The sequence below is a fragment of the Meles meles genome, chromosome 4 (genome assembly GCF_922984935.1).
Source record: "Meles meles chromosome 4, mMelMel3.1 paternal haplotype, whole genome shotgun sequence".
Taxonomy (NCBI): domain Eukaryota; kingdom Metazoa; phylum Chordata; class Mammalia; order Carnivora; family Mustelidae; genus Meles; species Meles meles.
The window spans coordinates 41,675,326-41,689,319 of NC_060069.1; the positions used below are offsets into that span (position 1 = coordinate 41,675,326).

Here is a 13,994-nt window from a genome sequence, read left to right on the forward strand (position 1 = left end):
TAGAGGTTATTTCTGGCTTAATCTGTCTTTTTGCATTATTAGACCGGTCATAGCTTTTCCCTTTACCATGAATGATAAAGATATGGTTATGTTTTAACCATGAAAGGAAAGCCTTGCCACGAATACCCTCATATTTTCTCTGTCTCTTTGGGGACCCTTGGGAGCTTTGCTCTGGTGTGGATATTCTGGGGCATGGAGAGCTGGGTGGGAGCTGAAGACCGAAGTTGGGACCTAACATCACCTCCCTGCTGATTTCACAGTGACAGGCAAGGGTGAGGGCACTCAAACTGTCAGACCTTATTGTGGCCAGCACATAATTTCAAGTTTGTACATATAAAGTAACATTTCACACTTCTCTACCCTCTGTGGACTCGGCCAGTTGTAATCAAAAAGTGTATTGAAATACACAGGGAACACAAGAGTCAGCAGGATATGTCTTTGGAGTGTGGTCCCCTTTGCAGCTGCTGTTGGGAGGGGCCCCAGTGCTGGGTGCCCTGAGACAGAGGGAGGGGGGAGGGAGAGCAGGGCATCCTGTCACTGGTCGTGACACCCTCTGGGAAGGGGTTCACTGGGCGACCAGTCCTGGGAGTACACAGACCTTCAGGAGCGTTTCCAAGTCTTGGGCTGCCCAGCTTTGTTGCAGGCACCCCTGCTGCCCCAGGCTGGGACAACTGACTGAGTCATCAGAGGCAACACCTGAGCCTCAGGAGAGAGGCTCAGGGCACATAAGGGCATTTATGTGCTGGCCCCGGCTCCCAAACCCTTGTGGGGCCTGCCGGGAATGGACAAGCAAATGAATCAGTTGCCTAATCGTGCCATCTGGAACTCTCCAGATAAATATATCATCCCGGGGCATAGGGGAGCACGGAGTCCATCTGTGATTGAGACGGAGTGAGGTGCCAGCCTCCAGAGGCACACACGGGCCTGTGAATATTTCAGGGAATATGGAGTGACTCGTGGAGGGAACCTGGCTGCAGGTTGTGCGGTGTCCTTGGTGTGCTCCTTGCCCTCCCACTGGTTCCGTGGCTGTTGCCCCAGGGTGGACACTGGAGAGAGGGCAGAGGGGCTGCGAGAGGGGCGGGCAAAAGGCCTCCCCAGCAGGAAGGTGACATCCAGACTTTTCTGTGGCCACCACGACACCCACACGGAATCTAGGAAGAAAGAATAGTAAAAGCTACACCTGGGGCTATTCTATTTCATGCTCTTATAAATGAAAGTATTTCCTGGGTGGTGGACATTGAGGAGGGCATGTGCTATGGTGAGTGCTGTGAAGTGTGTAAGCCTGATGAATCACAGACCTGTACCCCTGGGGCAAATAACACATTGTATGTTAATTAAAAAATGAGAGTATTTCTGGAATTGAGATGCTATCAGTTCATCTCCACCATACCGATCATACCGTTGGCACTGAGGAAAAGCGAGTAGAAGGTTATGATGTTTATGTGATGGGTTCAGATGTGATAGGTTCATCCCCAGGATGGTAATTCCATTGTTCTGTTCTGGATGTGTGACTCTCACTTCTGGAACATAACTTCATTCCCCCGTTGTCCCACATAGGCTCCCACTCCCCGTGTCAGTGACACTGGCCCAGAGGAGCACAGGCGAGTGTGGAGAAGCGAGGGCTGCCGAATCCACTGGTGGGTCTCCAGTGCTTGGCTTATTCCTAGTCAGTCATTGGTGCCTAGCAGGTATCTGAGCTGGTGTGTCAGAGGTCTTCTGGATGTGAGGTACTCAACAGTTAGGGTGAAAGACTTGGACTTGGCTCTCCTGACTCCCAGAAACATTATATACTTACCATCTTTATTTTGCATGTTTCATCTCATCGATTCTCTATCTCCTGAAGAGTAGAAACCATGGCTGCTGCTTCTCTGCGTACCTCCCAACTCTTGGCTCTATCTGCCATGAAGCTGGGATTCTCTTTATATTTGCTGACTTGAGCTGGAATTATGATCAGAGGACCCCTAGTTCCTGTATCTGTGGGGTGGACACCGTTGACACCCTCCCCTCCACGGCCTGTGTGGTAATTGCTCATGTGTAGTTGCAGTCTGCCTGCAGGGATGCTGATGGGAACGTCTCACGGCTCCCAGGTATTTATAGACAAGGTGGAGGATATAGGGACATGGCCTCAGGGCTCACGAAGTCTGTTGGCGCTCATCAGTTCTTCGGAAAGCTCTGTCTTCTGCCTTGGGCCTGGAACCGCACTGTGTGACGCTCTGGCAAGATGCCTGGTTCATTAGAACAAGACATACGCATGTGAAACTATAAAGAACAGTTCGAGCGGAATGTGCCATCGGTATGCAGGGCCGTAGAGTAGTGATGGAAGAGTTGTAGGCACTAGAAGTCAGAGTTGGGGTCTGGAGGGAGGAGAGAAGCGACAGATCTGTATGGTCTGGGCCCAAGATTCTTGAGCACATTCGGGGTCCATAGGTGTTGACTCAGCAGCCTCAGTGTAGAGCTGGTGAGCAAGTGTCCGTGGCTGGAAGAATACAGGATTCTGCCCAGGAACACTGGCTCTGTTGTCAGACCCCGGTGCATAAATCCTGTTATCAAGTCTTGGCTGCAGGACTGGTCAAGGGATTCCACCTCTGGCGCTTCTGGAATGATCATAGTACCTATCCTAGTGGACTGAATGAGAGACCAGGACAAGGCTCAGCACCCTGGCGGCATAGCAGAAAGGGAGGCTTCTATCAGTGGGGTCTGGTTCAGCAGCCCCATCCTCTGAGTGGGACTTGGGCGCCCTCTGGTGCTTGTGCTGTTGGAACGCCACCTGATTCTCCTGTTTGGAAAATAGTGACTGCTTTGGGGGTCTGCCAAGTTCTGTTTCGTTCAGTGATCAAGTCTCAGAGCTGTCAGAGATCTGAAAGACCATCTAATCTAACCTATGAGAGAAGAACTTGAGGTCCAGAGATGTGAAATAACGTGGCCGTGACCACGCAGCTCATTCATGTAGTGCCCGGACTGGAAACTGAGTCTTCTGGCTCAGTCCAGATAGCCTAGAGCAAAGCCACACAAGAGAGCAACCAGGTGGACAGAGAAGGAGAGCAGGGAGAGAGACAGGAAGCACATATGCGTGCTTCCATAGAGAGGGGAAATACAGACCGACACGTGCACATAGCCCAAAACAGGGAAAAGAGGGAGACAGATAGCCAACGGGGACAGAGGAAGGAAGGGAGAGAGATTTGAAGATGGAGACCAGAGAAACTGACATCCTTGGGATGGGAGGAGAAAGAGAAAGAGGAAGGCGAGGGAGGGACAGAAGACAGAGACAGGAATGCCAGCTGGTTGAGGGAGAGGGCAGGACAGTGAGGCAGCCTCTGCCTGCCTGCCTGCCTGCCTGCCTGCTTGCCGCGTTGCCAATTCCAGGCATGGTTTTTGCCCAACTAGGAATATTTTGCCCATTAAGGGCCCAAAGCAGAGTAAAGCAGGAAGACGAAAACCAAGGATAGACACCAGTGACAAAGAGATACCACTGAAACCTCTGCGGTCAGAATTGGCCTGGCACATCACCCTTGTGGCTGCTCTCCCTTGATTCAATCCCAACAGATGTGCTCAGGTTTCTCTTCCCTGCTGGGCTTAAAGGCAGTGGAAATCAGTCTATAAGGATCAAACTGGAACTGGGGTTCATGGAGCAGCAGAAAGTGTGGATGGGGCACACCTGCTTTTGTATCACTAGCGGAATAATTTTCAGTGCTATTGTTTTTCCTATTTAGAATGGGTTAGCACCGAGCAAGAGCCAAACAGGGCACCCATGACAACATCAGCCTATCTCCACTTCTGTCTCTTATCTTCCTCTAACTCCTCTGTGTTCCCAGAATGTGAGGGACCACTTCCCAGCCCAGATAACCTGACTTCATACTGAGAAGAACAAGGAGTAGGTAGATTCTTGATCTTTCTTACAGATACGGTGTCCATTCCATTTTTTCCCTAACTAGAGTAACAGTTTTTTGAATACTCTCTGCAGGCCATCTTGTTTTGCTTTCCTCTTTTTATCTTCTCCCTCTGTTTTTTACAAGAACAAACTGATGAAATGTTTTAGTACACCTCCTGTATGCAAGGCCCTGTGCTGGGAGTTAGGTCCCTCACTTGAGAGAAGACATATGCACTGAAGGATGAATGAATGGCATACAGTTGTCCGGGTTCAGAGCCAAAGAAGCAAAATAACAGTGGGCCGGTAGAGTCAAAGTAGGGAATGTTCGTTTTGGTTGGAGTGGGATAGCAGTGGTTCTTGGAGCTCAGGCAGAGGAAATAGAGTTGGTGTTCCCAGGGAAGGCCAGGAAGCAGAGGGCAAAGTGACAGCCAGGGAGCAGGGAAGGGAGAGTCTAACTGGATGCCCACTCTTGGCAGAGCAGTGGGGGGAGGTAAGGCAGGAAGGGTGAGGAGTGGTCTCGGTGGTATGGATAGGACAGTGATGTTTGAAGCTCCAAGGCCCTCCCTTAAAAACAATGCCTTATAAGCAGTCCGGTCAGGTGAGCTAGGAAGGGGCAGTGATGGCAGAATTTATCAGGCTCAATGACTTTCCCTTCTGAATGACTGTATTAATATTAAAGTCCATAGTTCCTGTCTTACAAATGAATCTCACCTGTTTCTATCAGTTTTTCTGGAGCCTCACATGGAGAATTACAGGTTTTACTATGTCAGCTCTGCCTGCCAAAGAATATGTAAAAAGGGTTTGAGAGTGATTTTTTCAAACTGCAGAGATTCAGACATTTACTAGCTCCAGTGATTGTGCCCCCTTAATCATACTAAACCAGTCTGGACATTGTATGATCCAACTGACAGCTTTGCATAATAAAAGATGAGCGCTTTGGGTTGCACATGGAATGATCAGTTAGAAAACAGTGACCAGAATGATGATGGGTCTAGAGATGAACCCTTTTTGTAAGAAAGGATTAAAGCAAAGGAGGAGAGTGTGCTGGGTGTAGTCCCAGAGAGATCAGGGAACACACACAAGGGAGAACCACCTGCAAAATTTGAAATGCCAACTGCTTACTTGTTGGGTATGTGGCAGAGAGGATCCAAATATCAGAGAGAGGGTTGGATTCCAACCCTGAGATTTTGTTACTGGAATTAAACCTGTGTATAAAAGTTTGTGTGGTTCAAAGATCAGGATTCATCATCTTTCTGAGTACCTATGATTGAACATCTAATCTCTTCACTTGCTTTTTCTTATTTAATCTTCCCTGGGAGGCAGGTGATAGTTTGGCTCCCATCTTACTGGTGAGAAAATTGAGGCATAGAAAGGTTAAAGAAACTTGCCTGAGGTCACATAGCAGAGTGAGAATTCAAATCCAAGTCCATCTTACATCTGGGTCCTGCTCTTAGCCTTTCTGCTATACCATGGACATCACGCTAGGTGACGGGAATCCAGAAATACAGAACAATATTGTTCTGCCCTTGAGGAGTTTGTAAGTTAGTGATGGGATCTCATTGCTCAAAGGGCCCTGGTCCCAGAGTATGAGACTTGCCCATCGCTGAGAATCATCCTCAAACTGCTTGTCCAGTAAGACCCACAGGGGACAAAACAAGTGATAATCATACCCAAACACTCTTCACCGTTAGTTGCATCATAATGAAATTGCCTTCTGTAGTCGTCTATCTCTGATACAGATTTCCCCAGAACAGACATTACCCGTCCTCATTTGTTTTCCACAATCTTCACTCAGCGTTGATGATGTTTTCCTTTGTAGAATGTGTCTTGAATCATATCCATTTGCCCATGCTAGTGTTTAGGAGTAGTACAGTTTTCAGGTAAGTTATTTCATGGTCATAATCCATTGAAATACACCATAGATGGTAGGTGATTCTTTGGGTAGCGTGAACACCCAGAAAGAAAGCAGGGTTGAGGCTCAGCTGCACTGGGGGCGATAGGGACGGGAGAGAGGGGAGAAAGGGTTCTGCGCATCGCAGTTGCTTTCTGATTGCAGTGAAGGTAGGGAAACATCCTCAACGTTAGCATTTCTGATGCTGCTGGTCTTGTAGGGAGCTTTCTATCACTCCGCCATAGGTGGCTGGCACTGTAGGGTCTGTTCCCACCTTCTCCAAGTAATCCCTACCTAGAATTGGCAAGGTTAGGGAGTGAGCCCTAGAGGCCTGCCTCAGACATGCTCAGACCCTCCTGCCTATGAACTGCTTGGGTTTCTAGTACCCCTCGCACTCTATACTCTTCCCCGCAAACCTCTAACCCCGCATTCTTCTTTGCCCTACTTTCTGCCTTCCTTTCCACCCTTCCCTACCACAGTCTGTCCCTTGGTGCTTACTTTGATTTTCTGAATGCAAACTCTTCTCTGATTGAAGAGTAGTCATTCCATGGTGAGCACCTTCTAAGGAAGGACCCGGGTGCCTCCACCCTGCAGGGCTGTGAGGCTATGGGGGCCTGGGAGGCAGTGAGAGGAAGTCCCCTCCCAGGGGTCACTGAGCCTCAGGGCTTTCTTGATCCACAAACATTTTAAGTACTTTTAATGTCCTCAATACTTTTTCTCTTATTGTGTTAAAGATTGAGAAGACAACTCCCATCCAGGGTCCGTTCTTTCTGATAACTCCTATTCTCAACCTGTCCTTGACCTCAATACACTATTTCAGAAGCCTTGGATACCAGGCTAAAGAAGAAAAGACTCACACTGTGTCACCAGTGGGGAACTAATCAAAGATGTGAGCTGAGGAAACAGACTCTGAGAAAGAAGGTGTTAGGGGATTTGGTGCAGGCGGAAAGGAGCAGGAAGCCCCTGGGAGCCACAGTAGTCCTGTGGCCAGAGAGCAGGAACTAGGGAATGAGGCAAGGGTAGATTTGAGAAAACAAGGGAGGTTATCAGGTACAAATGTAGAACTACATTTTTCAAAGTTTGGTCCTTGAACCCCTGGCATTAAAATCATCTGCTCATGGGGCGCCTGGGTGGCTCAGTGGTTTAAGCTGCTGCCTTCAGCTCAGGTCATGATCTCGGGGTCCTGGGATCGAGTCCCGTGTTGGGCTCTCTGCTTGGTGGGAAGCCTGCTTCCTCCTCTCTCTCTCTCTCTCTCTGCCTGCCTCTCTCCCTACTTGTGATCTCTATCTGTCAAATAAATAAATAAAATCTTAAAAAAAAAAATCATCTGCTCAGGATGGGAAACTTGTTATAAAAACACATTATCTAGCCCTATTACATACTTTTTGATCCAGAATCTGTCAGTAAGGTGGTGCGTATCATCAGGGAGCAAGACTGTCCTGTCCCTTTCTTACGGGGGCAAGAATTGCTGTCTCCTCTTCTAGCTGCACTAAGGATCAAATTGATACAAGACAGATTAACAGGGCAAAATAAAATTTAGTAGGCATGCATATGGGGAATCCATAAAGACATGGAAATTCCAAAGACAGGCAAAATGAGGTATATATCTCATTCTGAATTAAGGAGAAGAGGTTAGGGGTCTGGGATTCCAGAGGAAGGAATGTGCTTCACAGGGCCAGAAGAAGAGGAGATGTTTGGTAATTAGATGTTTGCCCTGCCATACAGATGGGTTACTCAGATAAAATTTATCTTTGCTAATGACCCTTATTCTGGGAAAGACCTGCAATTTAGATTCTTCTGAGTAGTTAAGGGAGGATACAAGTTTTCTCTTGAGGCCACAGGGGCTCAAATGCCTTCAGCTCAAAATAATCCACGTGCCAAAGTGGCACATTCCAAGGGGCGGTGGGGGTGGTTTGTCCTGAACCTCCTCACCTACGTTTTAAAAAGAACCCCAGGTGATGCGTAAGAACTTTAAAGTGGCAGAGTGGAGGCAGCTGAAACTTTGGGGCTTCAGGTGTCCAGGCCAGCTTCTCCCCAGCATTGATCTATCTGGTGAAGGGACCACAATTCTCAGGAGAAGAACAGACACCTGCTAATGAGTTTCAGCTGATGCTTCTTGGAAAAATGATGGCGTCTCCTGCTGTAGCAAGTCATTTATTTCGATCATGATTGTACCAAAGAAGGGGCAGAAAATGACTTGCTGGTAACTGGGCATTTCAGGTGGCACCTACAAGCTCTCCAGCTCAGGTGACGGGGCGGTGGTGCTGCATCGTGTGCGCCACTCCTCGTGGGGACTAGCATTCACTGTGCTATTGCAGGAGAGAGAAATCATGCTGTGCTGAAGTATCTTGGGTACGCTCACACACTGTGTGTACTGGAGCCTTTCACAGAACAAAACACGTTGTAGACAGCTGATGGTGTGTGCGCTCTTTTTCATTGGTTTCAGGATAACGGCTTTCTGAGGAGCTAGGAGGCTGCGGCTGGGGGAGGTTCCTGTGAGCGAGTGAGGAGTTCTTCAGTTTACTTAAAACAACAAGAACTTGTGGCTCGTTTTACTGTGGATCAGACTATGACACAGGCTTAGTAACCTGTCTCAAATAAGAGGATTGATTGGAGGGAGCTAGATGAGGGAATCAGAGAGTTGGGATTCTGATTCCACATGTGTTTGTAAATTGTCTCCATTTCTATTAATCACACAGGAAGTTCTCAGATCAGATGGGATGAGTTCATTCACTCATTCATTCAACAAATGCTCTCTGAGAGCCCAGCTGTGAACCAAACAAAGCCTTGTCCATGTAGAGCTTACATTCAGGAGATAGAAAGAAAATGCCACCACAAACACGTGGATGTGGAATAAGTCATATAGTGATAGCCGGTAATGTCTGAGCAGAAAGCTGAAGGAATAAGCCTGGGGATGTGTTTAAGAAGACGTTCCAGGCATGTGAAATGGGATCTACAAAGTCCTTGACACCAGAAGGAGCTGGGGGCATTCCCGAAAATGGGGGAATGGCCAAAGCTGCCGTTGAATAGAGAGCAGGACAAAAGGGTAAGACGTTTGAAGAAACGGGTCCAGATCAAAGCAGACCGTATAAGCTATGAAGAGCATTTGGATTTTCTAAGTGTGGTAGGAAAAAGGTAGAGTTTTTAGTAAAGGGAATGTCGTGAATTGATTTATGTTTAAAGAAATAGGTCTGGCTAGGGTGCCTGGGTGGCTCAGTCAGTTAAGCGTCTGCCTTTGCCTCAGGTCATGATCTCGGGGTCCTAGGATCCAGCCCTGCTTTGGCTCTATACTCAGCGGTAAGTCTGCTTCTCCTCCTCCTCCTTCTGCCCCTCCCCCTGCTCATGCTCTCTCTCGAGGGCTCTCTCTTTTTCAAATAAACAAATCTTTAAAAAATTTTTTGAAAAGAATTAGGTTCAGCTAATAAGTGGATGGTAATGCCACAAGTCTTAGAAAAAGACCGTGGTGTTACCATCCACTCAGTAGAGAGTGAGGGAGGAAAGATGGTGGCTTGGGCTGGTTGTGGTGGAAACAGTGTACAAGAAGGGGGTAATAAGAAAGCATCTCAGACTTGCAGCCAAGCGATAGGGTGAGGTAACACAGAGGTGATGAGCCAATGCCCTGGCCCAGAGCTGAACAAAGAGCAAACCCTTCCTGGACAATCATCTCTTCCTCTGAGGAAGGGAGCTGCTATTCCCTCCATATAAAAAAATAATGAACTGTACATCAAAAACTAATCACGTACTATATGGGGACTAGCACAACATAATAAAATAAAAAAAGATAGATTTAAAAATTAAGAAAATGAAATTTTTTAAAAAAATGAAATATTTGAGTTGAAGAAGCTAGGGAGATGGTCTGATCTGGCATTTTCATTTGAGGCAGGGAGGTCCAGAGAGGAGCCAGGTCACAGCTGGTTAGGGACAGAGCTGGGACCAGAGCCCAGGTTCCTTTTGATCCCAAGGATGATGTCTCTAAGTTACGATGATCGTGATGGGGCCACAATTTATTGATGCTTTAGGAGCCCAAAGTACTTGTATACGTAGGTAGAGCTTAGATCTGAGCTTAAAACTTCGAAGGTGGGTATCTCTAAATGCAGGGGCCTCCTGCATTGGGCTGAATGACCCTGTGGGTTTCCTTTAACAATAAGATTCTACCCCATTAGCAGAGCCAAAAAAATCAGGAGTCCCAGGATAGCAGGCAGCTAGGCCCTCAATTTTCTCCCATTAACTCAATTGCATTCATGGCCATTGTTCAGAAAAAAAAATATCAATAGTTCTCTTCAAAAGGACTTTTTCTCTTCCTCTTAGCAACTAGAAGAGACTGTCTCCTACCCTGAAAAGTACCCTGCCTTGACTGTGAGCTCGTTGGAATAAACACAATTAGATGAGGAAGACAGGGGGTGATTAGGGAATTATGTATAATGGCTGTTCCCACATCCGCTGAGGATGTGAGCTTCTCTCTTGGAAAAGACTGTTCTTGAAAAGGACTCATTTCTGATTGAGTAGTTGGGGCATGGGAAAGGAGGAAGAGCTTTATAAGTTGTTTTTTAAGACCGCCTGCCTGCTGTAGTGGCCAGAGGTCCTGGGTTTCTGTTCCCAAAGACAGGGCACAGATCTGGTCCCCTCCCGAACAAAGTGGGACAGCATCTCTCAAGATGGCGGGGCAGGTGCCTCAACCACATTTGTACTTGACTGCCCATGGGTATAAGGCTGTAAGCATTCGTTGGCTATCTCCTGCATGAGCGATGCTGGGAGAGATGTGGGGGTGCAGGAGGACTGGTGGAAGGGTAGCATACAGTGGGGAAAACCACACATCCTTCTTAAGCCCGAGGACTAACCACCTGCCAAGTGGGGCAGTGGAGAGAGTGGAGACACATAAGGGGAGAACTCCAGGTGCAGACTGAGAGAGGCTTTACGCCAGAGGGAAGAAGGGGAGCGTGAAGCTGACACATTCACCCCAAAGCCGTGCGGTGGGGATGAGCAGGATTTGAGTGCCATTCAACACGTTGTAACAAACCATGCTGTGCTGTGAGTCTGGGAATCACAAGGAGGTCAGAGTCTAGTGGGAGATACAAGCCTGGAGGCAGTAATTGTGGTTGGAACAGAATCAGGGGAGAGTAACACCACCCCACCCTGGCTGGGTTATTAAAGAGGAGTCTTTCCAGAACTAGTGATTTTGAGATGGTGCTTAAAGGATGAGTAGGAAGGAGACAAGGAGTCGAAGATAGGGAGGAGGAAGGATGTGGACATTTCAAGTGAAGTTGAAAGTAGTGAGAGCAGAACTCAGGAAGCAGGAAGCAGTTTTTGGGTTGTTCAGGGGTGAGGCAGGGACTCACTGGAGGTGAGGTTGAGAAGGGGTGAGGTGGCCGCAGAAGACTTTGCATGTCAGGTTAAGGGACCCCCCCCAAAAAAAACTATGTCCCAGTGAAATGCCCCTTCAAGAATGCACAGGTTAATTCCATTTAAGTCTAAGTTTGTGTTTTTCAAATGGATTTGGTGTCCCTATTTTGTTAATTTTAGGATCCAACTACATTAACACCTTATAACTTATTTTTAAACCCAAGGGTATAAAATTGCTTCTTTGAAACTAAAGACACATCTTGCCAGAATCAGATTGACAACTATCACTGGGTGCTACTTCCCACTCAAGCTCACAGGCATAACTGTCATTTATCAGAACCAGAGCGCAAGTATGAAAATGGAAAGAAAACAGGAAGAATCTGTTATCTCTGTGCTGTCCCTCATAACTCATCTGCTTCTGTACCCGTGACCAGATCCTCCTTCCGCACAGTTATCCAAGCTGTGCCCCAGGGGGTCAGCCTTCCACCTGCCCCACTATGGCCCCCATACCTAACCACCAAATCCTGGCTGTTCTCTCCCCCAAATATTACTCACGGACACTGCCTTTGGGCTCATCTGAGCCACCATCGCCTCCTGTCAGGATTTCTGCAATGATGTCCTGTTTCCGCACCTCTACTCTTGCCTCCCTCTGATTCTCCACAAAACAAAAGTAGTTAACTTTTAAATGTAGGTCTTTATTCTTGCACCAGCCCTTCAGTGGCCCTTAGGACGAGCCCTGGAATCTGACTGGGCACACCAGGGCTCAGCATTTCTGGTTCCTGCCCTCTCTGGGCTCATTACCCGCTTACCACTACTTGGGTCATGCTGATGTTTTTCCTTCCTAGCTTGGTTAAGTCATCCTCTTGGTTAAGTCCTACTCAGCGCTCAGCTACACCCTCACTTCTTCAGAGAGGCCTTCCCTGATTGTTGGCCCTTTCCCCACTGCAACTGATGACCAATTGTGTGATCTCCTGTGCGGTGCCTGTTCCCAACATAGACTAGGTTCCCAGAGTCAAGACCCTGCCTGCCTTGTTTAATACTGCATCCTGGGCTGTTCTGGGGCCCAGCACTGGGGCACAATAAGACTAATAAGTATCTGTCTGAAGCCAGTGACATTCACATCCCCCATGTGCTTCTTTGCTCACTGAAGAACCCGCAGGCACAAACTAAAAAGTAAAACCTTCTATGTTGGAAACACTTGAAAACCAATTCAAAGCCATTCATAGGTATTACTAGCTATCCTCCTGTCCAATCTTGACTAAAATTGATAATTGATTATTTTAAATAAAATTTTGTAGATGAGAGAATTAAACAGGGGTAGCTAGTGTGGGGTGCCTTGGTGGGCGCATACAGTTCAGTATGGTTCCAGGGATTTGCCTAGAAATGCAATTTAGTCTTCAACTGGTGATGTCCAGAGTCTGGGATGTACCAGAAACTGTGGGATAGCCTGCTTTCCAGTGCTGAATGTTAATTTGCAGGGTGTGATATAATTATCAGACACTGTTGGTGTCTGCTCAGAAAGCACATTTCTCTGGGGCAAAGCTAGATTGTACTCCCAGAACTGGGGGACATGGAATCAGGGTCAAGAGACCATGGGGCTCAATGTGTGTCAGATAAGCCTGGCTCCAACTAAACTGTCCAACACAAAATGAACAGAAATCACGGGGCACCTGGGTGGCTCAGTGGGTTAAGCCTCTGCCTTCGGCTCAGGTCATGATCTCAGGGTCCTGGGATCGAGCCCTGCATCGGGCTCTCTGCTCAGCAGGGGGCCTGCGCCTCTCTGCCTACTTGTGATTTCTCTCTCTCTCTGTCAAATAAATAAATAAGATCTTTTTTAAAAAATGGTCAGAAATCAGCATTTTAAACAATACCTCCTATAGAGATTGTTTCTCTATCCTCGTGTACTTTTTCAGTCTCTATGGATTATTAAAGTAATTTTGTTCACATGCTAAATCATTTGCCATTTTATTTGTTAAATTGATTTCTGTGCCGTCTCTGCATCTTCACTGAGGTTGCTCATGGGTTCCTCACAGCTTCGGTTCTGATGACAGAAGCTGGACTAGATAGGGACAATGTAAAATCACAGAGCAATCAAAATTATGTTTAAGCTAATAAAAGTCTATCAAATATGAATAATAGATTTTTAAGAGGTTAAGGTAGAGCTAATTAAGTCAACTTAAGTGTCATTAACTGACAATGAATTTACATTTTGAAGAAAGCAAAAGAACTTAAATAGAACACAAATTGCTTTTTGAGAGAAGTTTACAAGTTGTGAAATTACCCCTGGGGCGTATAAAAGCTAACCATTTGTGAACCAGTAGATGGAAAGCCTCTTAAACTCATTTGTTTTAGCATAACAAATTTTATTAAAACTAGAAATGCAAAATAAAATGAAATAAAATAAACTCATTAAAACATTGCCAGACAAGCAGGTCACACTTAACTGCTCACACCTAAGAAAATAAAATTGTAATTTGAAAATCTGTCATAAATTCTGAAGAAATCATCAAAAGCCACAAGACAGCTTTTATCAAAATTGGGGTGCCTGGTGTGAAAATAAAAAAAAAATGGGGTGCCTGGGTGGCTCATTGGGTTGAGGTCATGATCTCAGGATCCTGGGATTGAGACCCACATCAGGCTCTCTGCTCAGTGGGGAGCCTGCTTCCCCCTCCCCCTCTGCCTGCCTCTCTGACTACTTGTGATCTCTCTCTCTGTGTGAAATAAATAGAATCTTAAAAAATTATCAAAATATCCATAAACTTCACTTCATGGGATTAACATAAATTTAATATATAAAAATTATCAAAATTATCCATAAGCTTCACTTCATGGGATTAACAAAGGTTTAAATATGCATAAAGATTATAAAACTGCACTTTGTATGTAAGACATGGA

At 46.6% G+C, this 13,994-nt stretch overlaps 1 protein-coding gene across 18 annotated transcripts in view; it reads left to right on the forward strand.

The window, feature by feature from the left end:
- KALRN (kalirin RhoGEF kinase) overlaps window positions 1–13,994 on the forward strand; it is a 672,007-nt gene that overhangs the window by 296,734 nt on the left and 361,279 nt on the right. The window lies entirely within an intron of this gene.